A 17,115-nucleotide genomic window follows, 5' to 3' on the forward strand; every position below is an offset into this window, starting at 1 on the left:
ACCACTCTCTGGGTGAAAAACCTCCCTCTGACGTCTCCCTTGAACTTCTCCCTATTACCTTAAAGCTGTGCCCTCTTGTATTGAGCATTGGTGCTCAGGGAAAGAGGCGCTGGCTGTCCACTCTATCTATTCCTCTTAATATTTTGTACACCTTTATCATGTCTCCCCTCATCCTCCTCCTCTCCAAAGAGTAAAGCCCTAGCTCCCTTAGTCTCTCTTTATAATCCATACTCTCTAATCCAGGCAGCATCCTGGTAAATCTCTGCACCCTCTCCAACGCCTCCACATCATATGTCATGAAATTTGTGATAAAAGTGATAAGGAGGGGTGAGGCAGAGGCTGGTAGGTGATTGGTGGAACACATGAGGGGAGGATGATAGTAAGGTGGTACCAGGTGGGGGAGCGTAACGAGTCTTGTTAATGAGGTGGATGAGAGGGAGGGCTGTAAAAGGTGAACAAAGGGAGAGAGAAACTGGATGGATAGCTGGGAGTGGGAAAGGAAAACAACGGGTGTGAGTTGCCTGAAACTGGCAAATTCAATGTTCGTAGCACTGGGTTGTAGGCTGCCCACGGAATAGGAAGTTTTCTTTAGCTCCCGAAGTGCTGACCATCCTTCTGATTCCACAGATGCTGCTCGACCCGCTGAGTTCTTCCAGCAGTTTATTTATAGCTCCAGATTCCAGCTTCTGCAGTCTCTTCTGTCTCCAATAAATGGGATATTTCCAAGTCAGAAGAGGGTGTGCGTTGTAGAGTTTCAAATGGCTGCTGAATCCAATATTAAAGCAAAGTTATTTTAACATATTTTAACACTTGCCTTTTTATGCAGTGCGGAGAAGCTTCTCTCTGTGACCATCTATGTGGAGACCCTGGATACATAGATTAAGAAGGACTTTCAAGATGGGAAGATCATTAATTCTTTGCCGATTATAGGGTCAACCCTCTGATAATTATCAACTTAAATAATTTCCTTGCATTTCCAGTGGTTAGGATACATTGAAACAGCTTTTGTTTAATTGGTGCTCGAAGACTTATTCAGAAATGACAAATGGATACCGCAAAAAGAAACAGGTGAGGAGGTGTAGGATTAATAAACTATAACTGTATTCATATCTTAAGACGGATGAGAATTATGGCTGCTCGAAATACTGATTTAAAAGGTGTCCTTCAGGCCAGAACAGCCACACCACTGCTTTCCTGGGCTGGGTGCTGTGTGGTAATTGCTGTGTCTGGAACATAATTGGATTCCCATTATGTTTGACTATGGAGATGATGGTCAATCTTAACGGGAAATGGGAAGGCTGTCTCAAACAATGAAGGTGATACCTGCCTTTGTCTCACCCAATTGCAAAATGATTAGCTGAACCTGGGGTGTGAGGCTGCCCTTTGTCCGTTTCCTGCTCAACCAAGAACTCCGGCGCCTGACTCAGTAAAGTGTGCGTGACAATGTTTGTGGAAATTACTGTCTGCCCCCCTTGTACCTCGGAGAACCCCGCCACATACTCTGCCTGAGAGTCAGGAGGTTTCTCCCTAGCAATATATTGCTAAATAAACGCGTTTGAATTAACCTGTGGCACTGTGTGATTTACAGCAGACGGAAGTGGGACTTCAAAATTGGGTGAACACAGGGAGAAAGAAAGATGAAGCTAAGTAAGACATTGAATAACCTTTCCAGTTCGTGGGTGTGCGGGTGGTTACAAGAGATTAAAGTGTCAATGCTCACTGATAGAATAAAAGAGAGGTTGTGGTGGTGATGGATTTAGTATTGAGTGGCAGACATTTATAATGTCAATATTCCAACAGTGCATCTTACAATTAATGTGCAATTAGGTCATCAATTATATAAGAATATCAGAAAACCTGTTCGGACTCTAGTTCTTCAAGAACTGGTGCGTTAATTCCCCATTATAGAATATCCCACAGGAGAGGCTAGATCTGTCTTGCAATAAGTTCCCATTACTTCAGTAATTTGGACTTCCCAGAACAGATGCAGAAAAACTCATTGAGAAGCAGTTTGGACAGCCTTGTTTTGCGAGGAGAGGGTTGTTCGAGTGAATTCCTGAGTTGCTCATTTCATGAAATGGGTCAGCTCATTTTACTAGTGTCCTGCTTCATTAGTTGCAATAGCCAGGTGCAGAGACAGTGACCTATGAACCAGGGCACATATAAACATAAGCAATAAAAGCAGGAATGGATCATAAAATAAACTCCAGTGGATTCTGCGCTTCCTCCACATTCCCTCTGATCCCTGTATTGCTTGACTCTGTGCGTTGACTTCAGCCTTGGATATCTTCAATAATAGACCATCCACAGCTGTATCAGCAAGATGTACAACTCTCTATGCAAAGGAGATGTCAGTCCAAAATGATAGTTCTGTAATGGAAGTTCCTCTAGCCCTCAGGTTCTAGACTCTCCAGCCAGGGGAAACAGTCTGTCCTCATAAACCCTGCCAATCCCTCTCAAAACCCATACAGAAGCCAGCCTCCCCTCCTTGGATTCTGTCTTTACCTCTCGCTGTCTTGACGAAGCAGCCGGCATAATCAAAGACCCCACCCACCCGGGTCATTTCTCTTCTTCCATCAGGTAGAAGATACAGAAGCCTGAGGGCATGTACTACCAGGCTTAAGGACAGCTTCTATCCCACTGTGATAAGACTATTGAACGGTTCCCTTATACGATGAGCTGGTCTCTGACCTCACGATCTACCTTGTTGTGACCTTGCACCTTATTGCACTGCACTTTCTCTGTAGCTGTGACAGTTTACTCTGCACTGTTATTGTTTTTACCTGTACTACCTCAATGCACTCTGTACGAACTCAGTGTAACTGGTATTGGTTTATTATTGTCACTTGTACTAAGGTACAGTGAAAAACTTGTCTTACAAACCGATCGTACAGGTCAATTCATTACACAGTGCAGTTACATTGAGTTAGTATAAAGTGCATTGATGTACTTTGTACTAAATGTGCTGTGTAATGCAACTGCACTGTGTAATGAATTGACCTGTACGATCAGAATGCAAGATAAGTTTTTCACTGTACCTCGATAATAGTGACAATAATAAACCAAGACCAATACCAATACGTTTCAATGAGCTCATCCCTCAGCCTTGTAAACTTCTCCTCAAAGGACAACATCACTCCAGGAATCAATGGAGTGAGGTAGGGATGGATGAGAACAAAGGCTGAGAGCCACTGGTGAGAATTAGTGGAGGGGGCTTGAAATTACTTTGTCTCGTTCTCCCTGGCATTGTTGGAATGAACATCATCGTCAGGGAGACGTGCCGCTCCGAGCTTGGAAAAAAGATTTGCTGATGATGCACTAGTGGAGGACTGAGTAAGAAAAGCAGGACCAACACAGGAGGGAAATGATTAGCCGGTTGACTTTAATTATGTAAGTGAGTCTGCAACAATATCTTTCATTTACATAGTGCCTTTAACAATAGCGTCCCAAACCATTTCACCAGCATGACTGAGATGCCAAGCCACAGAAGGAGACGTGGAGTGTAAGGGAAGAGAGAGAGGGAGTGAAGCAGGAGTGAATCCCAGAGCTGAGGGCAGAATGAAATATCGACCCTCCGTCTCCCTCCACAGATGCTGCTCGACCCATTGTGTTCCTCCTGCAGTTAGTTTGTTGCTTCAGATTCCAGTGTTTGCAGTCCCTCGTGTCTCCTAAGGACTGTGAGACGGGAAGGCAGAGCCACCAATGCAGAAATGGTGACACTCAGGGACTATCAAATGGACGGCATTGGAGACGTGCAGAAAGCTCAGAAGGCTGCAGGGCTTCAGGAGGTTACAGAGAAAGGGAGGGGAGACTTAAAAGCAAGGGTGACGTTTAGACTGGAAATTTTGCTTCACCAGCCTGGGTCTACTGAAGAAGGCTGGGGGGAACAACAGCTCAGGTTTGTTTTCCAGATCAGGCTGAAATCACAGCATCCACTGTGTCCAGTGAAACTGTTCCAAACCGCAAGCGTTTTCACCGGAAGTCAGGCAGACGGGACTTGAGACCACAAGAGAGACTGAAGATACTGGAAATCTGGAGCAACACACAAAATGCTGGAGGAGCTCAGCAGGTCAGGCAGCGTCTGTGGAGGGAAATGGACAGTCGACGTTCCGGGTTGAGATCCTTCATTAGGACTGGAAAGTCATCATCAGGACCCTCTCCAGTCCTGATGAAAGGTATCGACCCGAAACATCAACTGTCCATTTCTCTCAACTGCCTGACCCGCTAAGTCCCCGCAGCATTTTGTGTGTTGCTCCAGACTGAACTTGATGCTACATTGTGGGATACCGATTCTGGCTGTGACACTGTCATTATGGAGACAGAGTATAGTCACAGGCGTGCTACATGTCCGTCTGTGACACCTCACTCACAAAACTGCTGAGGTGCTTTTTCCCAGATGTGAAGAAAGGTCATAAATCTTAGATAGCCACATGAATGATAGAAAAATGGAGGGCTATGTGGGAAGGAAGGGTTAGATAGATCTTAAAGCAGGATAAAATGTTGGCACGACATCGTGGGCCGAAGGGCCTGTATTGTGCTATAATGTTCTGTGTTCTATCTAAACAGAACACAAAATAGTTGTTGCACTAAGAAAATAATGGAAGCACTTTGCAGTTTAGTCGGCATCTGTGAAGACAGTTGTCTCATTCCTACTACATTATTTTGTTTTCTGTGGGCTGTTAATATAAAGAGATGGATATCAAGCTTGGTCTTTGAGAATCTATTGGTGGACTCACTGGGGCTCCTCAATTAGTAAAGAATTAATACTGTTATGATGTTGAGATGATGTCAATTCTTTGCTGAACTTATAGTGGTATCAATGTAAATGTGGTTTTAAGTTAATGAAAATGGTCATCTGTTGATTTTAAACATTCATAAAGGGGAATCTCCATAGTCATGAAGCTCAGTCCATCTAATGACCCCTCTCTTCCCCAATTGGTTTCAATAACCTAATTACCTGTACATGTTAGTCCCCCTCTCTAAAGCAGAGCAAGTTGGCTCTTTCTGTTGTAAGGGCATCTCACACAACACAGCCATTGTGAGCAGTCACTGTTGTCAGTGTTAACAGCCTGAAGCTTTGTAAGGTTTTCTTGTGGATTAACAACAAGGCAGATGGTTTTCTGACTTGAGTTGGACAAAGGCCAACGATGAACTGGGTGACATCTGCCCTTTGATCTGGGTTGAACAACAGCCAGCTGCAAGGGCTGCTGAGCATGGTAGTTTGAGTCAGGTACACAGGAGGAGGAGTGGAGAAGGTTGGGGGGGGGGGGTGAGGGGAGAGGGTTGGGGGGTGGAGGGGAAGAGGGGGGAGGAGTCCAGTATCAGAGATATGAATAGCCAATGGGAATGGACCACACCTTGTGCACGCCATAGGGAAACAAGAAGCAAAGGTCCAGGTCACTGCAGGTGGAGATGGTTGAAGCTCTGGTGGAGATAGCTGCAACTTTGTTAGCCACGGGTGAGGTCCCAGAATACAGGAGGATAGTTGTCCCCTTGTTCAAAAAGGGCAGTGGGAATAAGCCAGGAAACTACAGGCTGGTGATAGATGGAAGGGAAATTGCTGGAGAAGATTCTGAGGAACAGGATTCATGTTCACTTGGAAAGGCAGGAACTGATTTGGAGGAGGCAGCACAGTTTTGTGCAGGGGAGATTATGTCGCAAAAATCTGACTGAGTTTTTTGAGGAGGTGGCCAAGGAGATTGATGAAGGCAGAGCGAGAGACGTATGTATGGACATTAGTAACGCTTTTGACAAGCTGTGATAGACTTGTCTAAAAGGTTAAGGCACAAGGGATGCAAAGTGTGTTGGTGAACTGAATCCAAAATTAGCTGGGTTATAGGAGACAGAGGGTAGTGGTGAATGGGTGTTTCTCTGACTGGAAGTCTGTAAGAAGTTGTGTACCTCAGGGGTTGGTGCTGGGAGCCATGTTGTTTGTAAAATATATATATAAGTGACTGTGATACAAATGTAGAGGGCATGATTAGTAAGTTTGCAGAAAATTTTCAGAGTCGGAGATAACTAAGAAGGTTGTTTAAAGATGTAGTGGGACATAGGTCAGTTGGAAAGTTGGGCGAAGTGGTGGTAGATGGAATTTATTCCAGACAAGGGTAAGGTAATGCACTTTGGGAAGTCAAGTTCTTTTGGGACATATAGAGTAAATGACAAGTACCTTCGGAGGGTTGATGTACAGAGGGACCTTGGGGTGGAAGTCTTGAAAATGGTGGCATGGGTGGATAGGGTAGTGAGAGAGGCATTTGGTATGCTTGCCTTCATCTGCCAAGGCATTGACTAGACGAATTGGGACGCCATGTTGCAGCTGTACGAAACATCGGTTAGACCACACTTAGAGTAACTGTGTACAGTTCTGGTTGCCACACTACAGGAAGGATGTGGTAGCAATAGAGAGAGTGCAGAAGGGATTCCTCAGGATGTTGCTTGGAATGGAGGGCTGTAGTTATAAGGAGAGATGGGATAGGCTGGGTTTATTCTCACTGGAGTGTAGGAGGCTGAGGGGTGAACTTACAGAGGTTTAGAAAATTATAAGAGGCATAAATAAGATATATAGTCAGAAGCTTTTTCCCAGGGCAGGGGAGTTTAGAACTAGAGGGTGCAGCTTTAAGGTGAGGAGGGAGAAGTTTAAAGGAGGTCTGAGGGATAAACTTTTCACATAGAGGGAGGTGAATGTTTGGAACAAGCTGCCAGAGGAGGTAGTAGAGGCAGAAAAAATTATGAGAGAAACAAAGGGCCACAGATGCTGGAATCTAAATGAGAAACATGATGATGCTGGAGGAACTCAGCAGGCCAGGCAGCATCCATGGAGAAAAGTGTCCTGAAGAAGGGTCCTGACCCGAAACGTTGACTGCCTGCTTTTCTCCACGGATGCTGCCTGGCCTGCTGAGTTCCTCCAGCATCATCGTGTTTTTCATGCAGCAACAATTATAATATTTAAAAGATGTTTGGACAGGTACTTGGATAGGAAAGCAGTAGAGGGATAAGGGCCTAACACGGGGAAATGGGATTAGCACAGATAAGCATCACAGTCAACATGGACGAGGTGGATGGTTCTGTGCTGTACATTTCTATGATTCTTCAAGGCAACATCTAACAAAACCTTTGGGACCTTGAGAGAAAATGGCTTGAAGGCAGAGCTGTCCTGTAAGCCTGCATTTCACTCAGTAATGGATGGCTGCAATGCAGGATATAGATTAACTCTAGTAACCCAAGAATTATACCCTGTATAGAAAAGCTTAATATGCAGCAGCTTCATGAGAAACAGGGTGAAAATGGCGGCTCGACCACAGAGAGGATGTATGGGTACAGTAGGAAATCAGATGTGTCTACCCTGCACGGCGGACATGGAGAAGATGGAAATGTTCGTTGTGGCAAATAATATTCCAACTCATTTGGAAAATGCAGAATTACAGAAAAGGGAACGAATGAGGGACATATTACTAATGGAGGTTGGCTCTGAGACCTATCCGGATGCATTACGGCTTGGTATGGCAACTGCTCTGCCCAAGACCGTAAGAAACTGCAGAGAGTTGTGGACACAGCCCAACGCATCACGGAAACCAGCCTCCCTTCCATGGACTCTGTCTCCACATCTAGCTCCCTTGGAAAAGCAACCAGCATAATCAAAGACTCCTCCCACTCCAGTCATTCTCTCTTCTCCCCCCTCCAATCCTGCAGGAGATACAAAAGTTTGAAAACAGGCTCAAGGACAACTTCTATCTGTTGTTATAAGACTCTTGAATGGACCACCTATACGTCAAAGATGAACTCCTGACCTCACAATCGTCATGGCCCTTGCACCTTATTGTCTGCCTGCACTGCACTTTCTCTGTAACAGTAACTGTAACACTATATTCTGCATTCTGTCATTGTTTTTCCCTTGTATGTACCTCAATCTACTTATGTTTTGAAATTATCGTTATGCATGGCTTGCAAAACTAAGTTTTTCACTGTATCTGTGTACCTGTGACAATAATAAATCAATTCCAATTCCAATTCACATGTTGTGTCATCTGCTGGCCCCACAGACAGCCGAAGATTTTGTGTTAATGGTGATGGTTGAGAAACTGAGTGATTATTTCAATCCACAGTCTTTTGAAACAGCAGGCAGTCACAAGTTTGACTTGAGGAATCAAACAGAAGAAGAAACAGTCAGTGACTATATTGTTGCATTAAAGGATTTATCAGAGCATACAACTTTTGTGGATTCTTACAGTGTGTTGAAGTACAGATTTGTATGTGGTTTGAATGGGGAACAGATTCAGCCCAAACTGTTAACCACCCCAAGTGTTATGTTTTGACCTGATTTATAAAATCGCAAATTCAGTAGTAATGACATCAAAACACGACAAAGAACTTTGTCCATCACCAGGAATAAACATCACTGTAGATCTTAATCAGCAAGCAGCAAGTGAGAGCTCTGTTCCCCAAACAAGCTTTGCATCTTGTGGAATATTGATGAGAATACAGGTCTGTAGTGCAGAATAAATGTTGGTACAAATGAGAGGAAAAATCAGAAGTGTCCATGTCAGCATGATGGTTGTCGCACAAGGTACGTCAGAAGATACTGAAGGAACTTGTGATGACGAATTTATTCTAGAAGTAAATATAGAACCAGCTACCAAGGAGACACAGGTCAGCAGTGAATTGTGTCAATATATCAGTCTTCATGTCAAGAAACAGCCATGGTGACAGAGACCCAACAACAGGTAAAAAGGTCTCAACATTTGGGAAACCAAGTTAAAAGGCTGAATTTGTAATTGTTTGCAATTGTACACAATTTGTAGACATGTTCAATCGCATGTGTAATCACTGTTGTAATGTAAGCACTTGTGTTGCTTGCTATTAGTTTGCAATAAAGGGGTTAGTACATGTTCTGAAGTGTCCCATGTCAATTGTTTTTGCCAAATCCCATTAGTTCTACCATTGTGGCATCACTGTGGTATCTTGCCACAAAAAAAGTTGGCGACAAGACCCTGGACACATCTTAGTGAAGGCAGACATCGATGATAAAATTAACCATCGCTTACAAAGCGCCCGCATAGCATTTGGCCGATTGAGGAAAAGGGTGTTTGAAGATCAAGACATCAGACCTGTCTCAAAGCTCATGATCTATCGACACAGTGATCCCAGCCATCCGATATGCTTCTGAGGCTTGGATTACCTACAGCAGGCACTGCAAGGCACTGGAGAGATACCACCACTGAATCTTCCAGTTTCACCGGGAGGAACGGTGAACCGACATCAGTGACCTCTCCCAGGCCAACATCCCGAGAACTGAGACCATACTTAGACTCAGTCAGCTATGTTGGGCAGTGTATGACCACATCACCAATTCCAGATTCCCAAAACAGATACTTATGAAGAGATTGCCAGATGGACAGGTGAAAAGATATGAAGATGTGTTCAAATTTTCCTTGAATCCCCCTCTGACAAAAAACGTTCAGAAGTGGAGGAGGACATTCAGGATGGCGTTGAGAACTTCATGCATTGGGACCAGCCAGAACCCCTGCAAAAGCAGCAGAAAGAATGCACCAATGACCTACCCATCTGACCTCTCAGCACTCCCAGCTACGGAAGAGTCTACAACTCCCACATCGGCCTCATCGGACACCTCAGAGCCCACAAAACCAGAGTGGAAGCAAATCATCCTCGATCACAAGGGACCGTTGAAGAAGGTTTGCAATACAACATAATCTGTGCAGAGGATAGTCTGACAGTAGAGTCAGGTCTTTGACCCCTGGCCACCTCTTGCTACCATCTTAAAATTACTATCCTTGTTTTCAAATCTTTTCCTTTTCTCGCATCTCTCCTCCCTCCTATTGTCAATACTCCTTTCCTTTATAATCTCTGCCAGTCTTCCAACCCTCTGTGATGACTACTCTCCTCCAATTCTGGCCTCTTGCTAATCCCTGATCATAATCACTCTCCCACTGGCAGCCAGGCCTTCAGCTTCTCAGACCCCATGCTCTGGAATTCTTTCACCAAACCTTTTTGCCTCTCTACACCGACTAAAACCATGCTTACTTCTTTAGATAAACCCTTGGTCAACCACTCCAATGAATCTACATGTGGAGCAGTGTGATTTGTTTGATAATGCTCCTGTGCACAACCTTGGTCATTTTGGGTTAGTTAAAGGAGCTATACGATTGGAGGCTGATGATGATGATGTCAGCCATGACTCAGTGGTAGCACACTTTCCTCTGAGTTAGGAGAGCATGACTTCATCTACTGAGATCAAAATCTAAACAGTAGAGTTAAACCCCATATTTCCATATCCTTTTCCTTACAATGGAAATTTCCTTCATTCCAACCTTTTTTGTGGCAAGATACCACCTTTTTGTGGCAAGATACCACTGTGATACCACAATAGTAGAACTAATGGGATTTTTGCAAAAAACATCTGACTTGGGACACTTCAGAACATGTACTAACCCCTTTACTAATAGCAAGCAACACAAGTGCTTACATTACAAGAGTAATTACATCAATGCATCATACACATGGACTCAATTACATATGCATACATTATTATACCACACAGCTTTCCCTCTTTGAAATGTGATTTTCCTCAGAGTATTGTGTTCAATTCTAGTCACCTGATTGTAAGAAGGATATTGGAAGCTTTGGAGAGGGTGCAGAAGAGATTTACCAGGATGCTGCCTGGATTAGAGAACATGTCTTATGAGGAAAGGTTGAGTGAGCTAGGGCTTTTCTCTTTGGAGCAACACAGGATGAGCAGTGACTTGATAGAGGTGTATAAGATTATGAGGGGCATAGATAGAGTGGACAGCCAGTGCCTTTTCCCCAGGGCGGCAATAGCCAATACCAGAGGACATCAGTTTAAGGTCAGAGGAAGAAAGTTTAGGGGAGATGTCAGAGGTAGGTTTTTTACACAGAGAGTGGTGGGTGCCTGGAACGCACTGCCGGGGTGGTGGGTAGAGCTGATACAACAGGGACATTTAAAGGACTCTTAGATAGGAACATGGATGTAAGAAAAATGGTGGGTTATGGGCTGTGTAGGAGGGAAGGGTTAGATTGATCAGGGAGTAGATGTTCATATAGGTTGGCACAACATTGTGGGCCGAAGGGCCTGTACTGTTCTGTACTGTTCTGTGTTCTATGTAGAAGGAGGCTATTTGGTCCATCTAGTCGATGTGGCTCATAAAGCGATCCCATTCTCCCACTAATTTTCCCTGTAACCCACTCTGTCCACATTCCCACCAACTCCCCCCAGATTCTACCACTCATCTACACACATGGGGCAATCTACAGCAGCCAATTAACTATTACGGCTGTACAGGATGTCAGTAAGGCCACATCTGGTGTACTGCATGCAGTTCTGGTTGCCCTGCTATAGGAAGGGTGACATTAAACAAACTGGAGAGGGTGCAAAAAAAATGATTTACGAGGATGTTACAGGGACTGGAGGGCTTGGGTTATAAGGAGAGATGGATAGGCTGGGATCATTTTTTCCCTGGAGTGTAGGAGGCTGAAGGGTGTCCTTATAGAGGTTTATAAAATCATGAAGGGCATAGATAAGGTGAATGGTCGCAGTCTTTTCCCCAGGGTAGGGGAACCTAAAACTAGAGAACATCAGTTTAAAGTGAGAGGGGAAAGATTTAAGGGGACCTGAGGGGCAACTTTTTCACACAGTGTATGGAATGAGCTGCTAGGCATGTACATTAACAATATTTAAAAGGCACTTGGACAGGTACATGGATAGGAAAGGTTTAGAGGGGTATGTGTCAAACATGAGCAAATGGGTCAAGCTTAGATGGGCATCATGGTCAGCATGGACGAGTTGGGCCGAAGGGCCTGTCTTTCCGTGCTGTATGGCTCTATGACTGGAAAAAACGTGCAGGGAGAGTCAATTGGAAGGATGCCATCAAACAATGATTAACATTCACTTTTGAACTGCTAGAACCAGCTGGCTTTGCAATTTACTGCGCTAAATATTAATAGATCAGAAAAAAGTGGCTTGGCAGCAGCTCCAGAACAGGTACACATACTCTGCTATCCTACTCTGCAATGAAGGGACCTTTGCCAACCTTTGCATTCCCTTCCCAGCTCTGTGAGGCAGATAATTGGATTGGCTCCTTCATGGCAAGGGCAGAGACAATGAACTGGGAATAGATCCACTATACTTGCTTAATTGACAGGTGGAAAGCATATTGATCGTGAGGAAGAAGCAAAGTGCTGCTCTCCACATCCACTCATAAGACAAGCAATTCTCTCGTAGTTCTGGTACAAGGACAGTGACAGAGACTTCCCCCTTACAGCAGTCCCATGAGGGAGCAACATTCTGGCATCTTGCCTCAGTTCCTAGCATGGAGTCTACACATTGTGGAGACAAGTGCAAGGGTTGTTCAGGATCAGGCACTGTACAGGTAGTACCGATGAGATGGACTCTGACCTCACGATCTACCTTGTTGTGACCTTGCACCTTATTGCACTGCACTTTCTCTGTAGCTGTGACAGTTTACTCTGTACTGTTATTGTTTTTACCTGTACTACCTCAATGCACTCTGTACTGACTCAATGTAAATGCACTCTGTACTGACTCAATGTAAATGCACTGTGTAATGAATTGACCTGTACGATCGGTATGCAAGACAAGTTTTTCACTGTACCTCGGTACAAGTGACAATAATAAACCAATACCAATACCAATTAAGGAGGATGTTGAAAGTATCCAGACTGGTTGTATCATGGTCCGGTACGACAATGCACAGGAACATAAGAAGCAGCAGAGAGTCGTGAACTCAGCCCAATACATCACGGGCACATCCCTCCCCACCGTCGGTAGTATCTACAGGAGGCACTGCCTCAAAAAGGTAACATCCATCATCAAACATCCCCACCATCCGGGCCATGCCATCTTCTCGCAGCTACCATCGGGCAGGAGCCTGAAGTCCCACACCACCAGGTTCAAGAACAGCCACTTCCCTTCAACCATTTGGTTCTTGAACCAACCAGCACAACCCTAGTCACTACCTCAGTATAGCAACACTAGAATCACTTTTACTACTTTGCATTGTAACGAACTTTTTTTGTTCTAATTGTGTTCTTTCTTATAGAATGTTGTATAATTTCTGTAGTGTAGCGGTTAGCGTAACGCTATTACAGCGCCAGCAACCCAGGTTCAATTCCGGCTGCTGTCTGTAAGGAGTTTGTATGTTCTCCCCTTGTCTGCGTGGGTTTCCTCCGGGTGCTCCGGTTTCTTCCCACATTCCAAAGATGTACGAGTTAGGAAGTTGTGGGCATGCTATGTTGGTGCTGGAAACGTGGCGACACTTACGGGCTGCCCCCAGAACACTCTATGTAAAAGATGTATTTCACTGTGTGTTTCGATGTCCATGTGACTAATAAAGATATCTGATCTTATCTTAATTTAGGTTTTTCTTGTGCATGTTGTGTATCTGAAGCGATGTGCCTATGATGCTGTAAGTTCTTCATTGCACCTGTTCATACATGGGCTTGTGCATATGACAACAAACTCGACTTTGACTTTGGTTATTACTTGATCGTGATCAGGGAAACCTGTTTGAACCTGTGCTTTGAATTCCACTACACCCTGTTCTGCTGTAACAAGGCTTTCTGTAATGTGAGGTTTCTTAGGAACTTAACTATCACATTATAGCAGATCTACCTGTACTCTCAGCCAATATATTGGCTGATATGTGAAAGGGGATTCAGAAGTTGTCTGAGTGGGAAGATGAAGGTGGCTCACTAATAAAACAGCTGCCTCACAGCTCCAGTGACCTGGGTTCAATCCTGATCTTGGGTGCTGTCTGTGTGGAGTTTACACGTTCTCCCTGTGGCCATGTTGGTTTCCTCCTGGTGCTCCAGTTTCCTCTCATATCCTAGATATATGTGGGTTGGTAAGTTAGAGTCATGGAGTTATACAGCATGAAAACAGGCCCTTTGGCCCAACTCGTTAATGCCAACCAAATTGCCTGACTGAGCTGGTCCCATTTGCCTGCATTTGGCCCATATCCCTCTGAACCTTTCCTATCCACGTAACTGTCCCGGACTTCCAAGTGTTATAACTGTACCTGCCTCTACCACTTCCTCTGGCAGCTCATTCCATTTACGTAACACCCTCTGTGTGAAAATGTTACTCCTCAGATTCCTACTAAATCTCTCCCCTCTCACCTTAAACCTATGCCCTCTAGTTCTCGATTCCCCAACCCTGGGAAAAAAAGAGGATATGGATCATATGCAGGCAGATAGGTTTAGTTTGTCTCCCTGAATCCATCGTTAATCATAGAGTCATGCAGTCATACATCACAGAAAGAGGCCCTTTGGCCTATTTGCTGATTATACAAAGGTTGGTGGTGTTGTGGATAGTGTAGAAGGTTGCTGTAGATTACAACAGGATATTGATAGAATGCAGAGCTGGGCTGATGGAGTTCAACCCGGGTAAGTGTGAAGTGATATGCTTCGGGAGATTGAATTCGAAGGCAGATTACAAGGTTAATGGCAGGACTCCTAGCAGTGTGGAGGAACAGAGGGATCTTGGGGTCCACGTCCATCTATCCCTCAAGATTGCCACACAGGTTGATAGGGTTGTTAAGAAGGCGTATGGTTGGGGTATTGAATTCAAGGGCTGTGAGGTGATGTTGCAGCTCTATAGAACTCTGGTCAGACCACACTTGGGAGTATTGTGTTTAGTTCTGGTCGCCTCATTATAGGAAGGATGTGGAAGCTTTAGATAAGATAAGATATCTTTATTAGTCACATGTACATCAGAACACACAGTGAAATGCATCTTTTGTGTAGAGTGCTCTGGGGCAGCCCATAGGTGTCGCCACACTTCCGGCGCCAACATAGCATGCCCACAACTTCCTAACCCATACGTCTTTGGAATATGGGAGAAAACCGGAGCACCTGGAGGAAACCCACGCAGACACGGGGAGAACGTACAAACTCCTTACAGCCAGCGCTGGAATTGAACCCAGGTTGCTGGTGCTGTAAAGCGTTATGCTAACTGCTACACTACCGTGCCTGTCCACAAGAGGGTGCAGAGGAGATTTACCAAGATGTTGCCTGGATTGGAGAGCATTGTTTATGAGGATAGGTTGAGCGAGCAAGAGCTTTTCTCTTTGGAGAGAAGGAGGATGAGAGGAGACTTGATAGAGGTGCACAAGATGATAAGAGGCATAGTTTGAGTGGACAGTCAGAGACTTTTTCCCAGGGCGACAAAGGCTAACATGAGGGGACATAATTTTAAGGTGATTGGAGGAAGGTATAAGGGGGATGTCAGGGGTAAGTTTTTTTACACAGAGAGTGGTGGGTGCGTGGAACGCACTGCCGGCAGAGGTTGTGGGGGCAGATATATTTGGGACATTTAAGAGACTCTTAGATAGACACATTAATGATAGAAAAATAGGGATCTCTGTGGGAGGGAAGGGTTAGATAGATCTTAGAGCAGGATAAAATGTTGGCACAACATTGTGGGCCGAAGGTCCTGTACTGTGCTGTAGGGTTCTATATTCTATAACTCTGGGAAAAAGACTGAGTGTATTCACCCTATCTATGTCCCTCATAATTTTATAAACCTCTCCAAGGTCACTCCTCAGTCTCCTATCCTCCAAAGAATAAAGTCCTAGCCTGCCCAACCTATCCCTATAACTCAGGCCCTGGAGTCCTGGCAACATCCTTGTACAGGGAGTTCTTTGAGGGAAGTTGTTCATGTAAACCACTAGTTCAGTGGAGATTGATGAACTTGACCTAATGTGCGTATCGAACCGGAGAATGTCTGGATCCCGTCTCACTCCAAGCAATGAAATCACCAACCAAGCACTTTACAAATGATTTTGTGATTTTAATTGGTAAATTGGTTTATTAGTGTCATATGTGTGAAAAACTTTGATTTGCATGCCATCCATACAGATAATTTAGAATAACCAGGAGACATACAGAATAATATAACTGGGGGACACAACCACATTCCAATGGCCTTCAGGTTGTATTTGTAAGGGTCACTGTAAATTGGTAAATTGGTTTACTATTGTCACATGTACCAAGGTACAGTGAAAAATTTGTCTTGCATACCATTCATACAGATCAATTCATTGCAATAGTGCACTGAGGAAGTACAGGGTAAAACAATAACAGAATGTAGAATAAAGTGTTACAGTTACAGAGAAAGTGCAGTGCAGGCAGACAATAAGGTATGAGGTTATAATGAGGTAGATTGTGGGATCAATAGTCCATTTTATCATACTAGGGGACCCTTCAATAGTCTTATAACAGTGGGATAGAAGCTGTTCTTGAGCCTGGTAGTATTTGCTTTCAGGCTTTTGTATCTTCTGCCCAATAGGAGGGTGGAGAATAGAGAATGTCCGGGGTGAGTGGGGTCTTTGATTATGTTGGGTGCTTTACTGAGGCAGTGTAATCTAACCCATCTAGATAATCAAAAGCATTTGAGTCATTATTATTCTGAAGTACGTAATGGCAGAATATCAAGTATATAATGTGAGTACCACAGGAATGAAAGCCTGTGCCTCAAATATTCACAATCTACATAGTTGATCAGGCTGGGGGACCAGAGGTAACATTCCTAAGTTTGTTAATGGCACAAAACTAAATGTAAATTGGTAATTGGTTTATTATTGTCACATGTGCTGAGATAAGGTGAAAATCTTTGTTTGCGTCCCATCCAGACAGATCACTCCATAAGTCAAAGTTGTAAGTCAAGGTCAAACTCAAGTTTATTGTCACGTGCACAAGTCCATGTGTTCACAGGTGCAATGAAAGACTTTCATGCAGGAGAGTCACAGTCACATAGCATCATTTAAGCAGCATTCACAAGAAAAACATAAATTAAACATAAATTATACACAATTTTTACAAGAAAGAACACAAATAGAAGAAAAAAAGTCAACTTTAACACAAAGTGGTCATCGAAGTAGTAAAATGAATTTCCTTTTTTAAATCATTTTTGGAATGCAGGGCCCATGTTTACTGCCCATCCTTATCAACTTACTAGACCAGTTTAGAGAACATTTTAAGAGTCAACCACATTGTTGAAGGTCTAGAGTTACATATAGGGCAGAATAGGTAAAGGTGGCAAATTTCCTTCCTTGAACGATATTA

This window comes from Pristis pectinata, chromosome 17, assembly GCF_009764475.1.
Source record: "Pristis pectinata isolate sPriPec2 chromosome 17, sPriPec2.1.pri, whole genome shotgun sequence".
NCBI classification, from domain to species: domain Eukaryota; kingdom Metazoa; phylum Chordata; class Chondrichthyes; order Rhinopristiformes; family Pristidae; genus Pristis; species Pristis pectinata.